This window comes from Ailuropoda melanoleuca, chromosome 11 (genome assembly GCF_002007445.2).
Source record: "Ailuropoda melanoleuca isolate Jingjing chromosome 11, ASM200744v2, whole genome shotgun sequence".
In the NCBI taxonomy this organism is placed as follows: domain Eukaryota; kingdom Metazoa; phylum Chordata; class Mammalia; order Carnivora; family Ursidae; genus Ailuropoda; species Ailuropoda melanoleuca.
Window position 1 is genome coordinate 6707399 of NC_048228.1, and position 21435 is coordinate 6728833.

General features: G+C 51.7%; 1 long non-coding RNA gene across 4 annotated transcripts; it reads left to right on the top strand.

The window, feature by feature from the left end:
• The first annotated feature begins 726 nt into the window (after positions 1–726).
• Positions 727–11673, top strand: LOC117804377. 4 transcript variants are annotated; one of them, XR_004628735.1, is made up of 3 exons: positions 727–1107; positions 5252–5451; positions 7263–11673. It is a non-coding gene; the product is annotated as an uncharacterized LOC117804377 (long non-coding RNA). The 4 variants fall into 4 exon arrangements; XR_004628733.1 differs by lacking the exon at positions 727–1107 and adding an exon at positions 1329–1453; XR_004628734.1 differs by lacking the exon at positions 727–1107 and adding an exon at positions 1329–1430.
• The last annotated feature ends 9762 nt before the right edge of the window (positions 11674–21435 follow it).

Genomic DNA, 21435 nt, shown 5'->3' on the forward strand with positions numbered 1-21435 from the left:
GTTTTAGAGGAGCTTTCTGGGGGATGAGGTGGGAGGGCTCTGCTTAAATGTAACTTGGCCTCAGCATACAGACCCACAGAAAGCAGAGTCTGGGTGAAAGCTGTTTTTATAACAATTTGAGGAGAATCTGTGGATGACCTCTGGGGCTGTGTGCTGGTCAGAAGGTTGTTTCCCACTAGTGCTGGTGTCCTCCGTGTACAGCCTGAAGTGGACGGGGGTTTGAGAAGGGCAGAAACACAAGAAAGTAGAATGAAAGGGCTTAACTGTAGCATGAAGTTTAACTCTTATCAGTCGCCTGTAGGAGGTGGGCATTATTATGCCCAACGGTAGAAATCATGAACTCAAGGTGCAGAGGGGATCTGTAACTTACCCAAGATCACTCAGCAGAGCCAAAGTCCGAAATCAAATCTGGCTCCTAGTCACATGCTAGATCCTAAATCACACTTCATTCTCTCAATGAACAGTAATGATCTAAACTGCCCAGCGCACGGCTGATGGTCAGCAAGTGTTTCTTGAATTAATCAACGAAATGGTCTCTTGCTGATGGCAGGGGTGTCATCATCACTGTATCCCAAGGGTCAGCACAATGCCGGCCAGGAGTTTGGGAACAGCAACACTTCATTCACCTGGAGGGCATTTACTTAGCCGGGTCGACTGTTTGAATCCTGGCTAAAAATCTGAAAGAACCACAAGCAGTCAAGAGAAGTCCCAAGTCCTTGTAAATTCAAATCCTGACTCCCAGAACTTCGGAGTCCCCAGAACTCAGTCGGAGTCTGGTTACTCTTACCTTACAACCTGAGCCACAAACTTTGCTTGCTGATCTTACAAGCGCCGGTTTAGAAAGGAGGTGGCCTGCTAAGGATGCCTGTGGGCAACAATTTGGGAATTTAGCATTTTCAGATTCAAGGTGGTATTACGGATTCAAGGAGGAATGGCCCGGGGAGGAGAAGTGATGGGAATCAGTCTGACTCTCGGATATCTGCCCTCAACGTAGCTCCGAGAGAGCCAGACGGAACTGCAGCACCTCCGGCGATTTCCCGCGTAAGACGAAAGGCGCGGCTGCAAGCGGACCTCCGCCGCGCTCGCTCACAGCTTGGTGCTTAAGAGGTACACATGCGCCGTCTCTGCCGCCCTGTCCGCCTTCGTACCTGCGGGTCTGCGGGGCCCTCGGCGGAGCCAGCGTGACGTCACGCGAGCGCCGCGGGGTGCGTGACGTCATCCGAGCGCGCCTCCTGCCTTGCCGAAGCCCCGAGCGCGGACTGGCAAGGGCGTTGCTGTGGAGACGGTGCGTCGAGCCCCGCCTCCGAGACGGGAGGGGAGGAGCGCTGGTCAGCTGACCTTGGGAGGTTTGAATGCGCTCAGAGGCTCCATGGCGCTTTCGCCGCGAGGTTACCCTGGCAACCCGGACGCCCTCGTGCCTTGGCGGACAGGTGATTCCCGAGAACCCTGAAAGGTAGAGTCAGAGCCCAAAATGCAATTTGAGGGGCTTTTTCACCTAAGGTAGTAAGTACCGGATGTGCCTCTGGACCAAGTAAAGTAGAAATTCAGACTGCCCTAGACTGGATCCTGTGTAGGGCTGGAGGCCCCAGGGAGGCTAAAATTTATCACTTAAGCAGCGTGGGGTGGAGAAGCAGGCTGGCCCAGGAGCCTTAGTGCCGAGAGCGACCTAACCCCTTTGAGTTTCAATTTCTTCTCGAGGAGATCTTTCCCATAAGCATATAAATATATTATTTCTTCCTAAGAAAACCTTTACGTGACTCTACTTCTCCCTCTAGCTCCCAGCTCATCTCTCTCTCTCCCTTTTTCTAAATATCACAGCTCCTTAAAAGTGTCTGTATTCGCGTCCCTAGTTCGCTTCCCACTGTACCCTCTCCCGGCACACTCGGTTTCCTCCCCGTGGCCACCTCACCTGCTCTGTCAGCAACATTTGAAACAGTTACCACCTTGTCCTCCAGGAAACACTCTTCACTTCGCCTGTGGGACCGCACATTCTTGGTTTTCTTTGATTTTTTTTTTTTAAGATTTATTTAAGAGAGAGAGCAAGGAGGGGGAGGGCAGAAGGAGAGAGACTCTCAAGCATACTCCCCGCTGACTGCGGAGCCCTTGAGGGGGGGTTGGGGGGGCTCGATCCTAGGACCCTGAGATCGGGACCTGAGCCAAAACCAAGAGTTGGATGCTCAACTGACTGAGCCACCCAGGCACCACATATTCTTGGTTTTCTTACTGTATCCCTGCCTCCTACTTCTCCATCTCATTTGCTGGTTCCTCCTCAGTCCCCAGACCTCTAAATGTAGCAGTGCCCCCTGGGACTAGCTCCTTGGACTTCTCTCTCTCTTTTCACGTACTATCTTAAGTGGTATCATTTAGTTCCATGAGCTTAAAGGCCCTCTGTTTTTGCTGATGAAAACCTGGACCTCTCCTCGACTCTCCATGCTCGAATGCACAACTACCTATTTGGCGTCAAAACTTGAATGCCTGGTAGGCAAGCTCAAACTCATCGTGTCCAGAACAAAATTCCTGACCTTCCCCCACCAAAAGGGGCTCTATCTGTGTTCATTGTAATGACACCACCATCCTTCCAGCTTCTCAGGCTCCAAACCTTGAGTTCTCCTTCACCCATATTTAGTCTGTCCTATTGGTAAATCCTACTGGCTTTTTCTTCAAAACTTATTCAGAATTGTACCTCCACTGACACCATCTTGGACCAAGTCCTCATCATCTCACATGGATTATTGTAATGGCAGCCTCACTGGTCTCCCGGAGTCCACCTTTAAGCCCTCTCCTCCTCAGTATATGTTCACATGATAGCCTGAGTAATTCTGTTAAAAGTCATATCATGTGGCTCCTCTGTGAAAACCTTCCAAAGACTCCCTTCTCACTGAGTAAAAGGCCAAGTTTTACCGTGACCAGAAATGTCCTGTGCCGCCAGCCTCCTGGAAGCTGGCTGAGCCCATCTCCTAATTATGACTCCCTTACTCACTTGACTCCAGCCACATGGGTCATTTGCCAGGCTTATTTCTGTTTCTGGACACAACTTGCTTTTACCTCTGCAAGGAAATTGTCCTCAGATAGCCCCAGGGCTCTCTCCCTCACCTCCTTCAAGTCTTGGCTCTAACGTTCCTTACTGAAAAAGGCCTCTAACTTCCTGATATTGGGGGGAGGGTGCGCAGAGGGAGGGGAAAGAGAGAATATTAATCAGGCTCCATGGCCAGCATGGACCCTGATGCAGGGCTTGAGCTCAGGACCCTGAGATCATGACCTGAGCCAAAATCAAGACTCGGACGCTTAACTGACTGCGCCACCCAGGCGCCCCTCTAACCTCCTGTTTTTAAACATTAGTCTGACTCCGCAGTCCCTCATTTCCGTTGGGCTCCTTTGCATTTATCTCCTTCTAATATACCATATCGTTTCTTGATCTTATTTGCTGTCCTGCCGCACACGACGGCAACAATTTCATCTCTTTTGTCGTTGCTGTAGCCCCAATTCCTGGACAGAAGCTGGCATGTGAGAGGTGCTCAGGAAGTCTCTGTTGAGTGAATAGATGCGTTTCAAAATTGGGCATTTAGGGACTGAGAAAAAGAAGACAGTGGAGGAAACTCACACACACACACACACACACACACACACACACACACACACACACAGGCAACAATAACAAAACGCAGAGTGTCTTTAGTGGTTAAGAGCCAGAGCTGTAGCGGCTCGGGTTCCAGTCCCGCTCTGCCTCTTAGCTACGTGGTGACCTTTAGGAAATTTAACCTTTCGGAACCTCAGTTTCCTCATGTGTAATGTCGTTGAAACAACACGTCAGCCTTTCACCCCACGATGTGGGACATCCCCCTATCTGAGCAGCAAGCCCATGCTGGCGGCTGAAGGCACATTGGCCAGTCTGAACGCACGTGTTTCTTTACCCCCGGAGTCTACATCCCGAGGAAGGGGTACAGACAGTAGCCATATAGCCATCCAAATATATGATTATTCACAAATCGGAGCAAGTGTGATGGAGGAAAAGCCACGTAGTGCTGAAGGAGGGGAGGGGTGGGGGAAGCGCCCCTGAAGGAATGACTTCTCAATTGTATTAGCCAGCTCAGGCTGCCGTAACAAAACGCCATGGGTTAGGGGGCTGAACAACAGAAATTTGTTTTCGTACGGTCCTGGAAAATAGAAGCCCGAGGTGTCGCAAGCTTGGTTTCTTCTGGGGCCTCTCTCCTTGGCTTGCAGTGTCCTCACATGGCCTTTTCTCTCTGCACCTGTTCCCCTGGTGTCTCTCTAGGGGTCCTAATCTTCTTGCAAGGACACGGGTCAGATTGGATTAGGGTCCACCCTAACAGCCTCATTTAAACACAATTACCTCATGAAAGGCCCTATCTCTAAGTACAGTCACATTCTGAGGTACTGGGGGTTGGGCGTCAGCATGTGAATTGAGGGGTGGGGACACACAATCCATCTGATAGCATTATTAAGACCCAAAGGAAGGAGAGCCGGGACAAGGGACATCTTCTAGGCAGAGGGAAAAGTATGTGTGGAAATTCTGTGGCTGGAAGGAGTGTGACAGGTTGGAAGAAGCTCAAGCCCGAGTGGCTTGAGCTCAGAGCGAGGGGTCTGGGTAGGAGACACACGGGGAGTGGAGGGAGCAGAACGAACAGGGCCTTGGAGACCACGGAGGTCTGTTGCTGGTGATGGCAGAATACGTTGTCTTATGGAAGGATTACTCTGACCCCAGATGGGTTGGAGGAAGGCTACTCCCAGCTCCAGAGCAGTGTGACTACCTGATGCAGTGCCTGGTCAGCTGCTCGAGTTAGGGCTTGGTAAACAGTTACCAGTTGGTTAAGCATCTGCCTTCGGCTCAGGTCGTGATCCCAGCGTCCTGGGATCCATCCCCACGTCCAGCTCCCCACTCAGTGGGGAGCCTGCTTCTCCCTCTGCCGCTCCCCCTGATTGTGCTGTCTCTCTCTCTGTCAAATAAATAAATAAAATCTTAAAAAAAAAAAAAAGAGTTAACAATGGGTGTTTTTAATACCCATTAAAAACTGTATGTCTGCCTCATACAGTTGATGGAAAGATTGAATGAAAATAGCCCAGGAAGGGACTTCATAAACTGAGGGAAAAGCAAACATAAGAGCCCACAAAGGACACACATCCGGAAGTGCTGATTCTCCGTATTTGGGGCGCTGCATGCAAGTTAGTTTAGTCGAGGCGGATGTGGTTTATGATTAAAATTGAAAGTTTTTTTTTTATGTTTATTTTTAAGTAATCCACCCAACACGAGGCTTGAACTCAGAACCCGGAGATCAAGCGTCGCATGCTCTACCAACTGAGCCAGACAGGTGCCCCGAAAATTGAAAGTTTTAGATGAAATCAGTGCAAAGGAGAAAAGGTGTAAATGGAGCAGTTGAATGCTTATCCCGGACATCTGTCTGCTGGAAGCCAAAATACAGTGGAAATGATTTGGTGAGAAGGAGCTCACATCTTTTTTCTTTTTTCAGCTTCAGCCAAAAACTTCCCTTAGGTATACCCCTGGGGGCTAATACACAGCAGGTACTCCTAAAAACTTTGGGGCAAAGGGGGCGGTCAGGCTCTCAGTAACAGTGGTGTTAGATGGCGAGAGGCTTTCTCGTTTTATTCCTAGAATTCAGTGTCAGGAAGTGGCACCTGGTGTGACCTCCCAGCCACCTAGAACTTGAGTGGGGACTCCACCCTTTGATGATTTAAGGCAGCAAAGACTCATTGCTTCTTTGTGTTGGAAGGAACCAGGACGAGCATTTCATCCCAGTGGCTAATGACTATCCTCTTGGACACTCTGGACCAAGTGTCATAACCTGGGGGTGATAATACGCCAGTGATGGGGAATGTACAAGGCAGTCCCCCCATCCTAATTTTGAACAGGATGAATCGTTAGACTCTGCCGCGTGCTGTTGAACCACGTCTACCTCTTTTAAGTCCTGGTCTGGCCTCAGGAGCTGCACAGACCCTGATCCCTCCTCTTTATAGCCCCAAGGATTTGACCAATGCCTGTGTGGTACCCTTCGGAGGCTCCAAGACTTCTGTTCCCAAAGTAACACACCCTTCCAAAAGTGTTCTTTGCATAACAGTGCTTTTATGAATATTCGTGTACATAAGTTTTTGCATACCTGGCTTGGGATACATTTCTATAAATGAAGCTCTTGGGACAAATGGTAACATTCTACATCTTTTGCTGTATATTTCAGATCACTTTCCAGTGGGGGTACTTTTGTCTCCCCGCCCACAGGTGGTTTACAAGAGAGCCTATTTCCCCACATCCTAGCCACCAAATGCGGGGAATTTTCATTCTTTTAATCACTGCCAATCCGATAAAGGAAAATGATTATCTCATGGTTGCTTCAATTTGCATTTCTTTGATTATGGGTGAGGTTGGACATGTTTTCCAACCACATCCTATACTTTTGCAATCAAGTTTTGGAGCTAACTGCAGGACCTTACATGTATTCCAGTTACATTTTATCTTGTTGGATTCCACCAATCATTCTTTCCTGTTGAGATAATTTGGATCCTGATTCTCTAATTCCAACGTGCTGGCCTTCTCTCCAGTCTTGTGTTATCTGCACAGTTGATAAGCAGTTATCTTTGGCTTTATCCAAGTTGTTGATAGAATGTTAAAGAGTTTAGGGGCCAAGGACAGAACTGTTTGGCAAGCCACTAGAGCAAGCCGTGGAAGGACACCGTCCCATCTGCTGTTCGGGTCCACCTCACTGTGCCCAGGAGCCACAGATGGTGGGTGGAGCCTTCACCTGGGACGCAAGGCGAAGGCCCAGATCCCAGCCTCGCCGCTAATGAGCTGTGTGGTCTTCAGCGAGTAGGGTGACCTTCAACGGAGATACGCCGCGTGATGAGCTGATGGCCCTTCAAGCTCTAGCAGCCTTTTCGTCACTGTTTTGTCCGTAAGAATTTCTTGAGAAACTGTCGAACTATTGTCACAAGTCATTGCACTACGGCAAAGTGCTCACCCAATTCACTAACCTAGTGAAAAGCATTCCTTCGATAGTCAATATGGACCCTCATAATCACCCTTTCTAAATGCTGGGCAACCATTCATTTGTTATCTGCTCCAGAATTTTGCCCATGATCAAAACTAAGTTCACTGGCCTTCAGTTTATCCAATTTACACACACACACACACACACACACACACACATAGTGTACTATTACTACTATATATACTAAAATATATTTTATATTTTATATATGTATACATATTTTTTTAAATTTCTTTTTACATTTAGGACATTTGCCTCGATTCTCCATGATTCCTCCAAGTACCCTGAGACATCAGAAGCGCTCGAAGCCCCCTGCCACAGCTTGTCAGCTCTCTCACTCTGGTCCAGTTTTCTATCGTCCGGAGATGGAGCAAGTCCCTGGGATGGCCTCCCCCCTCCCAGCGCGGACAGAGGGCCCAGGGTGTTGGGAGGAGGCTTAGCCAACGCTGGGAGAGCATTGCAAGGAAAGAGTTTGAATGGCTTAGCTTGAGGGCACAGCGGGGTCTTTGTGGGCCAGCTGCTCTGACCTCTAGCTGCAGAAACAGCCCTGGGGGCCTAGGAGGGGGGCCTCTGGTTATTCAGCTTGGGGCTTCTTGCAGAAACGAAGCACCAGCGGAATCATCTTCAAATGAAATGATGGCCCCTTTCTTTGACCTACTTCACTGTCAAAAACCAGATGACTGTTCTAAGGAAGAAACGCTACACATTAAGCCCGTGGAAACTGTTTAAGTGACAAAGCCAATCAGTCAGACCTCCGGCCACCGGGCTCCTTGACCCGCAGGCCTGGAATGTAGTTGTTGACTTACACCTCGGAAATGTACCACTACACTACGCACGACCACAGCCGTGGCGGATTGCGTGTGCGGGCCCGTTCAGACCAGCAGTAGTAGTGACAGTGGTACCGACCCTCTTCCAGGAACCAGGCGCTGTTCTGAGCACTGTGCACCAACTAACCCTTGGAGGGAAGGTGCTGTTTTCACTCCAGTTCCCACAGACTGGTGAGACGGAGGCGCGGGAGAGAGTGGAAGGGACCTGCCCAAGGTCACCTATCTTGGGCGGGACAGAGCTGGATCTAGAACTCAGGCAGCCGGACTCCCCGCACTAGGCTCCAGCTGCCTCCACAAGTAAATGAGGAAAAGAAAGGAACAGCTGTCGGGTATCATTTCTCCCCCAGATGGTGAAACTGCTTTAGGAACGGTGGGCTCCACTACGATGGGGTCGCAAACCCGCGCTTTCATCTCCTGAATGGGCCGCGTGGAAAGGCAGGAGGAGCAGGGAGGAAAGGGAAGTCGAGGGCACGAATAACCTATAGCCTGGGCGCACAGCCCCGAGGGATGCCACATGAGCCGACAGCGAATGGGTGACCCCGAGACCCCAGTGGTGTGACACTGGACCCCAGAACCGAGACTGTGACTACGCCCATTTCGGGAGGCAGGCCCTGGCTCTGCGGCCCTGGGGCTGTTCTTCCAGGATCGGGATTTCGAGATCCGTTGTGGTAACCGCTGGCAAATCGCCGTGCCTCAGGCCCCGCCAATCGACCGGCTCCCAGTATTGTCTTCCAGTTGCTAGACTACGCTGCTTTCCAGTACATTATTTGGGATACAAAAAACTAAAATGTAAGTAAAGCATTTTAATACAAATAATTTCAACCGCAACAAGGCAACTGGCCCCTGATGAAATTGGCAAGAAAAGGTAATGAACTCATTTCGATTGACATATTTAGAGATCCTCTTGCCAAATCCAATTGGCAGCTTCATAATTATGGAAACATCCATGTTATTTCCACTCAACCAGGGTTAGGCCTGCTGGTATCTGATTCAATGTTTACTTCATGAATGAGGTCAGTCCCCAGCACAGCTGGGGTTTTAGCAAAGGAATCAGAGCTGCTGGTCAGCAGACAGCATTCCCACTAGCATCTGCCCAGAGCTATGGGGGCTCGTGGGGCAACCTCACGGCTCACCCAGGTTAGCCACTCTCTCCGGCTAGTGTCTGGGGCCTGGCTCTTCTCCCTGCTCTGCGAACGACTCCCGAGGTAGCAGTCGGAGCCCGGCGACAGCCTGGGCATGGGGCGATCACGTCAGGTTTCCCACAGCCCAGCCGTTTGCTCTAACCTGCCCCCTTCCTATTGCGACATCTCACCCCTTGTGAGTTTCAGAACTGCCAGGAAACAGGGTAGGGTTTTTGGTTGGGTGTTTTTTTTTTTTTTAAGTATTTATTCCAGGATGGCTCCATTTGTGGGGTGTGAGAGTGACTCAGAATGCCTTGCAAGCCACCTCCAAAGGTACTCTGTCCCACAGGCCCACATGGCCTCTGGGCCAACTCCCCACACTGGTAAAAACAAAAACAAAAGCTCACAAGGGCTCAAAACACTCATTTTAGGAACACACGTTGATGGAGTGATGTCCCATAAGTTCACAGAAGTTCCTGGGAACACTGCTGAGGGCAGAAAGGAGAGGCGCCGCTGCCCAGCAGTGACAGGGCTCGGTTCCAGAGGACTTTGGAAGCCACCCGGGCTTCAGGGCCACCAGCCTGTCGGCGCAGGTCCTGCGCTGTTGCGTGGGGCGGCAACAGGGCGTGCGGTCAGTCGGAGTCTAAAGCAGCTCTTTCTCAGCCTGGCAGCGATGTCTTTATCTCAGAGGAAGAGGTCCTAGGAGGCTCAGAGATAGTGATTTGGTTTGGATCCCAAAATAACTCTGGGCACCACGCGCTGGAGCAGTTTTGCCTGACAAAATCGGGGCAGGGGTGGGGGCACCTGGAGCGAGAGATGGTTTAGGAACTGGAGACGCAGGCGGATCTGATGAAGACCCTCCCTCCTTCTCCACGTTGACAAAGCAGAGGGGGTGCGACGCCGCACATTCTCACCTCCCAACGGGCCAGTGGCTGGTGATACGGACAGTTGGACGCCGTGGAGGCTGTGCTGTCCCGGACTGTACAGCGGTGCGCCGTCTCTTCCTCTGACCTCAGGAGAGGTCACTTTAGGATGAAGACTCCATGCTCTCTTATCTCAAGGGTCAGTCCCGCTGCCACAGGTTTCAAAACATCTCTTCCCCACCTGAGGGTCGGCAGCCCTGTAGGGCTCAAAGAGTCTGATCCCATGCGGTTCAGGTCACTGCTCTCCTAGGCTTGCCTCCAGACCCAGGACGGTCCCGTTACTAACCCCAACCCCCAAACCCGTGCTTGCCATTCACTCTGTAGCCTGTCTTATCCGTCCTTGTCACTTAAGTGGCCCTCTTAGCATCTGAATGACTTTTCTCTCAAATATGCTTCTGGCAGATTTTGAAGATGGGACCCTAAACAAAGGTCGTTCTTTGTTCTTCGCTCTCTCTGGCTCATTGTCTACGCACTCTACCACACCGGCTGGATGCACCAGGCACACATCCACCTCAGGACCTTGGCACATGCTGTTCCCTCCACCAGGAGCACAACTTCTGGGTCATCAACATGGCTCCCTCCCTCCTTTCCTTGGGGTCTTTACCCACACGCCCGCTCATCAGTGAGATCTGCCCGACCACTGTCCTCCAGGCCCCTCCACACGTAATTTCCCCGCAAGCTGGTATCCCCATCTCGGCTCCCACTGCGTGTCTCCTTCCTTATCTGCCTCACACGCAGCAAGGCCAGCTTCACGCGGGCAGGGATTTCTGACTCTTGTTGGCCTCTGTCACAGCCCAGTGCCTACAATCGTGGTCAGCGTATCCACGCCACAAGATGTACGGAGTGTCCGCCGCACACCAGTGACGGGGGAATGCTAAGTGCCTGCGCTGAAGGAAACTGCGTGTCTCCCGAGTCCTGGGCGACACTGGAGGAGCCGGGCCACGGCTTGCCTCCCTCCCTCCTCCTCACCACCTCTCTGATTCTGTATATTCTGCTTTCCCGACAGACACGGGAAAGTGGGGTCCTTCTGGAGGAAAACGGAGCCTTCCGTGATTTAGGAACACAGGTGTTTGCGGTGCCAGAGGCCAGCGGGTCCTGTGTCCCTCGGAGCTCCTGGGAGGAAGCGCATCTGAACTGCGGCCACTCTCCCTGGTTGTGAACAGGGCTATGTCCCGTGGGCGAGGCCGCCCAGGCAGGCAGGCGGCCCTTACGCAGGCTTTCCAGAGAGAGCTGGAAAGCAGATGCCCGAGCCACAGGAAAAAGGATGACCGCCTGCAGCCAAGAGCCTGACTGGAAAGTCCGCGTAAAGGACACCTGGAGGAAGCGGGGGCCTCCGTCACCGCCTCCGCCCGCCTGTGACCCTTCTTCCTCCCTCGGCCACCCCCCAGAGGCGCCTTCCCGGAGGCTCCCCGCGCCTTGGCCATCGCAGAGCTCACCGCTTTCTCCCAACAGATCAGAACTCCTTGTCTCTCATCTTGTGTGCAAAGTCTTTTTGTGAGGTTGGGAGGGACCCAAAAGTAGCCTCTCTATTCCTGTCTGAGGGGAGAGTATTTCCAGGTCGGGGGCGCGGTCCGCGGACACGAATACCGGATTAGGCCTCCTAACCCCATCTCCGAAGCGGGTGCCAGCCACAGTTCCAGAATGAACCAGAAGCAGAGGGAGAGAGAGGAAAAAAAATGTGAATCAAGAGGTTTATTATTTTCTCCCAGTATTTTGAAACCAAAATTTCCACATTTTTAAGGGTTTGATGTCATAAAATTCCCATGTATGACTGCATTTTAAAAAACAGAGTCATTGTGTGTGTGTGTGTTGGAATGTAAGAGGCTTAGCATTTAACTCAGAAAACAAACTCCTCAACTGAGAATTTGAGAGGCACAGACACAATGGGCCACAAAGCTATAGCTTCCGCTACAGTGAATTGGTGCAATGTTAAGACGTTCCCAGAACTGTCTGGAACTTAAATGTTAGTCTTCTGAAAAGAACCCCGGGATCTCCAAGTGCCAGCTGTTGTTATTCCAAGTGCAATAAGCAGGTTTCTATTTAAAACTTTCACACCTGGTACTTGAATAGTTCTTGTTTTCCAAAGGGTCCCCTCTTTACCTCGGTTTCTTTTCCACCTTCCCTCTCCCATGTTAGTCTGGTTTAAACACCCAACCTGCTGGCACGAGGAGAAAGATATTTATAACACCTGTGTATAAAAGGAGCTGGGAAGTTGTGGTCTTGCACCTTCTCAGCCGAAACCGGACTCCGGTGGAGACCAGACAGCCCTCCAGCAGTGCTGGGGAGGGAGGGGTGGCGAGGGGCCCAGGGGATGGGGAGGAAAGAGTGTGTCCCTGTCTTTACGCTAAAGAGAAGGCAAGGCAGTTGCTCAGCTCCTTATACGTTCGCAGACGCCTCTAGTAAAAGTCCTTGGATGCCCCCCACCTGGGTCCCCGGGTGCCTGATTTAAATCAACTCCAGATCTGTCACCATTGTCTTCGGGGGCACGGGGGTGGGGATCAAAGGAGCCCATGGCTTTTCTTATTGTCTAGATCCAAAGTCGTCCTCGTCTTAATTACGGAGTGAGAAGCAGTGAGGCCCAGAGATTTCAGGACTGAGGGTTTAAAACCGTGGATTTTGTTCCTCTGTTTATTTCCCCAGTTGTGTAAAACGTCTCACTTCTGATCTTCAGAGAGTCCTCCCCCTCCTCCTCCCTCCTTCCTCCTCCTCCTCTCTTCTTCTCCTGGGCACCACCAGTGTTGGGGGGTGGGTAGGAGCAGCTCGGAGGGGACAGTGGCAGGGACAGAGGTAGGCTGCCGCAGGCCTGCCCCAGCGGTGAACAAGGCAGCTCTGTGTACAGAGGGGGTTTTGCAGATACAGGGATGTTGGACAGCAAGGAACAGAGAAATTCCAGAGATTTTTCACGTGCAAGCGGATATTTCCTTTGAGAGTTTCTAGACTAAATAATACTCCTTGTGTCTAAGGGACGGTGTATACTGCTGACCTGGCAATGTTCTCTGTGCGCGGGGTGAGCACAGGGAGCCCCTCGGCAGCCAGGACGGGGAGCAGAGGAAGGTGAAGTCTCCTGGATGAACGTCTTTCCTAGGCAAATAGTGGGGCTCGTCTCCCTCCACCCGACGCGACATCCATTTCAAATATGGAGGAAGAATTTGTTGGCCAACTTTGGGAATGAAATGGGCTGGACTTCAAAGAATAAATACACCCAGGCCTCTTTACTAACCATTTTCATATATATATATGTATATATATATATACCCCTACCCTCTGGCAGCCACCGATCCCTTTAGTACCGCTATCATTTTGCCTTTTCCAGAAAGTCGTATAATTGAAATCACATAGAGTGTGGCCTTTTAAGATTGGCTTCCTTCAGTTAGTAACGTGCATTGAGGTTTCCTCCATGTCATGGTGGGGCTTGATAGCTCGTTTTTTTGAGTGCTAAGCAATCTCCCATTGTCTGGATGTAGCAATTTTCGTGTGTATTTAATGTCAGGTTTTTAATGGGGGTGATATGATTTATTAATAACTAGCATTATAATAAAATCTGTGATAAGACAGCAAGATTTAGCTTGAATAGAACAACCTCTATAGCAGCCTTATTAATACAAAGGTTCTTATTACCCTTCTCGCTGTAATAAGTAAACTGAGACACAGAAGCTGACTTACACATGCCAGGTGGGTCAGTGGGGGGAGATCCATAAAAAGACAGAAGCATCTAGAATCCCAGCCAGATCAGAGCATACTGTACCGGCTTATAATGTTTTAAGTTCATGTATGTGAGGAGGGGGCAGACACATACTCCCAGCTCTGCATGTTGTCATGCAGAAGGAATTCCTAGGGAGACACCCCTTCTCTTCCCCCCTCCCTACCACTCCCTCCTCCCACCCATTCCTCTCCCAGAGGAAGCGGAGCCACTTTCCCAATTGGGCGGATGGGGAGGAACTGTACGGGCTTGGTATCCCCCCTCTGCTCCTCTGGGATCCCCCAGCTGCAGAGAACACGCTGGTTAGCTGGGCAGCTCTCAACCAGACAGGACGAATCGGCACGTCTGCTTTGGGAGTGCAACGTTGGCAAGCCCACCTGCCCGCAGACCTAATAACCGACATCCGCACCTCCGTGTCCTCTGGCCCCCGCACCTGATCCGTTATCCCGATTCAAGTGGGGCGGACACCCCCTCCCGAACCTAATTATGTCATCACGGATACATTTTAAAAGGCTCTCCTCACATTATCAGCCAGATTCTTTCTGGTGCCAAAGTGTCTCTGCCATCACTGAGTCTGGTAACTTTGAAGCTATTTTAGGCCTCGGAGACAAGATTTCGTGAGCTGAAGTGGTAACTTGATGTGAAAAGCACTGGACCAGCCGGAGAGTAGCCAGCCTGCTTCCAGGGAATCGTGTGATCCCCCAGAGAAGCCTAACTACAAAATAATTTTAGACCACAAATTCAACTACCTGCAGCCTTTGTGCAACAATCCTATCTAGAAAGGTCTCCACAGAACCAATTTCAAACTAAATTTTCCATGAGAGAGGCGCCTGGGTGGCTCAGTCGATTAAGTGTCTGCTTTCGGCTCAGGTCATGATCCCAGGGTCCTGGGATCGAGCCCCAAGTCGGGCTCCCTGCTCAGCGGGGAGTCTGCTTCTCCCTCTGCCTGTCTGCCTGCTCAGCCTGCCGCTCCCCCGACTTGTACGCTCTTTCTCTCTCTCTCTGACAAATAAATAAAATCTTTTAAAAAAATTTCCATGAGAGAAAAACAAATATTAAGGCTCTATCCAATTTTTTGTCAGGTGTTCCGAAGAACCTAACTGTTCTCAACGGTTTGATACACGTGTTCACGCCTTGAAGTCCATCCCATGACATCCAGGTCACTTTGCAACATTGGAATTTTCTCGAGTGGACGTTGAAACACCACCACAACTTCCTACTACTGACAGTGATAGCAGAAAGTGTAAGGTCTGTGTAGCTGATTCCACAGGGACCATACAAGCACCAGGATGATCCCCTGGAGGACAGAATCTCATTTGCCCACATCCAGTGTCCAATCTACATGGTATCATTGACGAGAGCCCGTTAATATTCGATAATGAGGAGGAGGGGGGGTTCTGCTGAGCAAAGTCACTGTCTCAGTTGAGGTGAGCTGCTCAAGAGACAGATGCTGACTGTCACCATGACGACCACGTTGACGTTCCCAGCCCCCTCCTCCCATCCCCGGCTCCACTGAGGCCGGGAGAGCAACGGTGCCAGGCACAGTTGTACCGAAGGACACATTTGGGATGGCTTCTGGAGGCCCTCTGGAAAGGCGTTGCTTTTCTTCTGTAAAAGACAGGTAAGACCGGCAATGCCCCTTGCCCTCCTTCCTCCCTTGACTGCGGGCCTGATTCCAGGAGGCGAACAACCACCTTTCCAAAGCCACTAGCACCCCAGTGCGTGAAGTCTCTCCAGCCGCCAGCCTCCTCTCGCCCAGGAGTAACAACGGCGAGCCGAGGACACTGGAAAGGCTTGGAACGTCATCAAGCCACAGAAGACGGGCTGTACCCATTACAGCTAACTGCTGGCCTTCTACCCTCAGCTGATCTAAAGGGAACGAGGTGTTAAAAAATGCTGCTGCGTCAGGCCTAAGGCCGAGAACCAGTTGGTGCCAATACCCTCATGTCCCAGGGACTGCTCAGTGGGGCCTGCGAAGAGCTGTGGGAGACTCTGTGACACCCACGCATGGACGGTGGCACGAAATCAGAGAGAGGATGTCTTCAGAGGACTTGTCGGGTGTGCCGCACTCTGCCTCCCCATCCCCCGCGCCCCACGAAGGAGAGCAGGGAGCATGGTGAGAAGGTCCTCAGGGGGCGACTCAGAGCTGACATGCATGCCTGGCGGTTTAGGGGACCCGACAACTCGTGTCTGCTACATGCCTGGGAAATCTTAATGACGACAACATTAAAGTCAGAACAAGGATGGGTGGCTGCGGGACTGGTGCAGGGCCCCTCGCCCCTGGTTTTCCCACAGACTAGATGCCATGAGAAAGAGCTGGCCCCAAGGGCTGCCGGGAGAAAGGACTGAGCGAAGATGCTGAGGCAGCAGCTAGGATGTCCTGGTCCCCTCAGAGGACCGTGGGGGAGCAATCCCCCAGCCTACGGGGAGTGACCAAGGAACCCCAAAGCCCCGCACAGGAGAAAATTCAGCTTCAAATGTTTGCCATGACCAAAGGAAGCAGTGGCCGATGACAGGGGTGCCCCCCACCCCACTTCACCCTGGAGGGGCTGACGTGGCCCAGCGAAAGGAAGGGAAGAAGGTGGACAGAAAATGTGGGGAAATCAAGTGCGAGGGTTAATTGTATCTGTCCCCTTGACTGTGCCACGGGGTGTCCAAGTATTTGGTCAAACATTATTTCTGGTTGGGTCTGTGAGAGTATTTCTGGATGAGATTAGCATTTGAGTCCGTGGACAGAGAGGAGCAGAAAGCCTGCCCCGGTGCGAGTGGGCCTCAGCCAATCCACTGAAAGCCTGAATAGAATGAAAGCCCGAGTGAGAAAGAATTCTCTCTCTGTCTGACCGTCCTCCGGCTGGGACATTGGTCTCTGCCTTTGGACTTAACTCAGAGCAGAACTGACACCCTTGGCCCTGCTGGGTCTCCTGCTTGCCCACTGCAAATCCTGGACTCCTCAGCCTCCATAATCCTTGGAGGCCAATTCATGACAGTAAATATATGTATTGGTCCTGTTTCTCTGGAGAACCCAGACTCCTACACGGAGGATATTTCGAGAAGGGCCTCTCCCCACTATCCCACCACAGCTTTTTCTGGCTTGGAGCAGCTGAGCTGGGTGGGAAGAAATTTAACTTCAGTCATTCTCTGTGGCACCAAGACCCCGTGGACTTGAAGCGACCAGCAAACATTTTGTTATCCAGCAACCACTAAAGGTTCCTGGGCTGCCAGACATTTTGCCAGGGGGTTTGAAGAGAAACCAGCCCCCCAGGGAGTGTCGAACAGGCTGGGGAGTGAAGGGGCTTTCACTCCTGTGCACCCACAAATCCTGTCTGTATCGCACCCTGGCTTTACACACACAGCACGTGATGTCTGCCACGGGTGTTTGTAGATGGAACCTGACTGTTTCCCACATCCCTTCCCCCAAACGCTAACCCCCTTTTATCCTCCTTGGAAATCTGTGCGGTTTCTAGAGCACAATACCATGCGAAATTTAGCCCTTTGGTGTATGAAATAGAAAAAGTAGCTTCAGGGAGCAAAGAATGACATGATTCCTTATAAAGATGCATGAAAAACAACACTTTCGAAGCCATACCATCTCCGATCCTGCATCTCCAGAGTGCTGCTGGAACGGGGAGGGCTGGCTCACATTGAGTTTCAGGCTGCCTCTCAGCGGGTCAGAGAGGAGCTGGGTCTTTGCAGCAGACAGTGTGTTGAAAACCATGAGACCAGGAATTCTTCCGAATTCCCAGGAATACTGCGGGGGTTTCCAAGCCCCAGTGGGAAGCACTGTCAGCCTGCGCCTGGAGGTGCAAGAGAGGGGATTGGGCAATTTCTGCCTCTTCGCTCCCGCTGCCCTCGTCTTGCTTGGTGTTCTCTCTTTCCAAGTTCTCTTGCTCCCGGTTCCAGAGCAGCCGAGATGCAGCCGGGATATTTATAGCGCTGGTACAGGCCTGGGCAGCTAGTGGGAGCGGATGTTTTCTGATAGGGGGAAAGGGAGCTATTTATACTGGGAGTTGAATGAAAATTAGTCAGAGGGGAGGCTGCAGCCATAGTTGAGGTCCCTGTCCTCCCAACACTGGGGAAAGGTCTGCAGATCCTTAGGTGAAAATATTTCTCACCCTCGCTGCCTAGACAGCTCACCGAGTGCCAGGCGCTGGGTGGGCACCGAGATGAATAAGACAAGGCTCTTCCCGCTGGTACATTAAGGAGGAGAGACATCATGGAAGCAACTCACAATGATCCGGTCCGTCCCTGCCAGCTGGGAGCACCACTGGAGGCCGGATGCCAGTGTGATGGCGGCTGCTGGGTTGGGGGGACTGTGGGGGTTGAGTGGGGAGAGTAGAAGGAGTGGTCAGGGAGAGCTATGAGGCCAGGGCCCACTAACCTGGCTTGGAAGGACAGGCAGGAAAGGTCCAGGGGAGAAGATGTGGAGGCAAGGGGATTGGAATCCGGGGTGTGGAGGGTTTGCAGCCTGCCTGATGCACTCCAGAAACATCCAGGAATTAGACGTGATCTGAGGGTAGGGGCGCTTCCTGAGGGACTTCAGAGGAGGGGCCGAACAGGCAAGCTGGGTCTGGGCTTTCGAGGGTCATCGTCCCTCCTCTGGAATGGACAGTTGTTCGGACTTCGCCTTCAGGCAGGCAATGCTTTTAAGGAGGGAAGCCGTCGTTACCCCGGGGAGCGGTAGAAACTGTGGATCTATGCTCAAGTCCTCCAGCATCTCCGGCGTCCTGGTCCTGCAGCAGCGCACCTGGCATACAGTTGGTGCTCCATAAATGCTCCTTGAAAGAGCAGATGCTCGGAGTTACATCCCTGTCTCCAGGTGGCGTGCAGACCATCCCTCACACGCGCCCAGGCAGACTGGCTACAAGCAGGTGACAGCAGAGGTCCCATCCCCGGGCTTCCTCCCCATCGTGCTTCTCCTGGCCTCTGCTTAGCCCACGGTCCAGCCCAGGCCCTTTCCCCCACTCTGACTCTCCCTGTTGCGTTGCCCCCACCTGAGCACCGGCTCACGAAGGCTGCAGCCTCTTTCCTTTGATTTGAAAACCAAGTAATAACGTTAACAAAAGACGTTTCTGTGTCTTCTCGCGGGAGTCTGGGGAGACGGAGCAAGTGTACCGATGGAAACAAAACAGATTATTAGCCTTTTCCTTCTTCTGAAACACCCTCGAGCCATTTCTGCCAACCTGGTTCTGCCCTTCACCCCACTTCTGGTCCTCTTCCCCTGCCTCTGGCCTCCTCGCCCCTCCTCCTCCCTCTCCCCAAATGCCCGTTCTCATATGATGCAGAGCGCTCATGGTGTTCGGGGGCTTGTGTTTCTTGGTCCCCTTTTCTCTTAACTCTAAGGGCCTCACTTTTCACCCCTTAGCTGGGTCTTTTCCTGAACAAAGATTGTTGTTGTTGTTGTTCTCTAATGAGAATGCTGGTTCCATGAGGTAGAAAGTCATCTTCCCACACAGCGCAGCGTACGGAGCCCTGTGTGGTATCGTGTATGTCCCGCACCGCTTGGGGCAAAATGTTGGAGGACAAAGATTCTTTGCTTGACCAAACTTTTCCAGGCTCTCGAAACTCCTCCGACCCCAGTCTGTGCCCTTCCTTGTAAGAGAACCCTGCTGAGTCAGTTCAGCGAGAACTCCCACCCTTGATGTCTGACGGGGCTCCTCACCCCCACCGCTCCCCAGGTGATGTCTGACCACTCTGGCCTGCCTTCAGCAAGAACCCTTTAGGTGGGTTGAGCCAGAACCCCCTTACCCCTGACATTTCTGCTCAGTGATTTCCCACCCCGGACCCCCATCCTGTACCTTGGCTGTAATTTCCTACTTGCCCCTGCTGTGCTCTTTCCCCCACCGCAAGACCCCACTGCCATGGTCCCTACACCTATCACCATGTCCCCCCCACCCTGAATAAAGTCTGCCTTCCCGTCTTCAACAAGTGTCTGAATAACGTGTTCTTTAATAGGAGAAAACCCTTCACCCAGAGCAATGCAACTTGGTGTTTAGTCTCTTGCTCAGTGGCTGGCCCCGCCATATATATGCAGACAGAGATGAAATATGTCTGTGTGGGCTGGGAGCAGACAGGACAGGAACAAAGCTCTTCCAGATCACCTTATATGGGACAAGTTAACCCTCCTGGGTGGAAGGTGAACGTGCCGGAGCTGGGCAAGGAGAAGCTCGTTGGGTAAGCCCTGGGATGAGGATGATGGCAGTGGGGAGGGCAAAATGAGGAAGGTGGAGAGAGAGGGAAAAGGAGAAAATGCGAGCTTTAGATGTTCTGAGTGGGAGGAGACAGAAGCCGAGAGGCACCCCAATCCAGGCTGAGATGGTTTTCTGGGCTGGGAACACGAAGAGCCTGGCAGCGCTGAGGCCGGGGCCGTGGACGCTGCTGTGGGCTGGCGGGCACGGGCCATACTCGGCAGAGAGCGTTTCCACCCGCAGCCACATCAGTCCACTGCCTTGAGCGGGTGTCGAACTTTCCGGGGAGCTTGTCTTTCTACAGAGATTGGGAACTTGCCGAAAAGTCCTGTCCTGACCCTCAGGTGTTTGATACAAATTCTTGGTTTCTTCTTGGCATACGTCAAAGACTTTCCATGTAATCCAGACTCCCCCCCCCCTGTGTATTTCTGTCCCACATCCGGTTGGCGTGGCCAGGAGTTAGTGGAAGAAGCTAGGAAACGAGAGAGGGGGACACTCCTGGGCTCAGCCACTCAGAGCAGCCTTCCACCCACCACCACTCCAAGGGTGACGAGGCCAGTTGGTGGCACCGAGGGAGATGCACGAGGACCTGTGTGCAGAGACATGCAAAAGGCCACCACTCAAGTGTCTGTGAAAAAGCAACATCAGGCCCACCAGAGGCACCCATGTCCCAAGGAGGAGGAGGGCCGGTGGGCGAGAGAAGCCCCAGGTCCGCAGGGCCTGCTGGGACCTGAGGACCGATCACAGACGAGCAGTGAAATGAGAGAAAAACAAGGGTAAAGGGGCGAGTGTTTCATAAAGCTAAATATATTCATTATAGACCATCTTCTGGGGCACCTGGGCAGCTCCCTCGGTTAAGCCTCTGGCTCTTGATTTTGGCTCAGGTCGTGATCTTGGGTTCTCCCGCTCCAGCTCTGGGCTCAGCGGGGAGTCTGCTTCTCTCCCTCCCCCTCTGCCCCTCCCTTCACAAGCTCTCTCTAAAATAAATAAATAAATCTTAAAAAAATAAAAATAATAAAGACCATCCTTTGGTCATTTAGTCTGAGATTAAGTAATTCTGTTGAAAGAGCTTTCACTTTTAAAAATGATTAGCATAAGGGCGCCAGGCTGGCTAATTCGATGGAAGATGTGACTCTTGATCTCCGGGTCATGACTTTGAGCCCCACATTGGGTATGGCGCCTACTTTTTAAAAAAATTATTAAAGAATAAAATATAAAAATGAAATAAATATAAAAATAAAAATAGGGGCGCCTGGGTGGCACAGCGGTTAAGCGCCTGCCTTCGGCTCAGGGCGTGATACCGGCGTTATGGGATCGCCCCACATCAGGCCAGGCTCCTCCGCTATGAGCCTGCTTCTTCCTCTCCCACTCCCCCTGCTTGTGTTCCCTCTCTCGCTGGCTGTCTCTATCTCTGTCGAATAAATAAATAAAATCTTTAAAAAAAAATAATAAAAAAAATAAAAATAAAAATAAAAGTGATCAGAATAGTATATGGCTGTTGTCCTTAAAGTTCTGATTTGGCAAAATGAGAAGCTGGAAACATTAAGTCCTTCCAATTAAAAAGGAAAAAAAATGACTGGCTCTAGGAAGCCATGAATTCGAGGGTTACCTGGAGCTTGAGTGTGCACCCCTCCATCACCCAGTTGCCAAAGACACCTGCTGA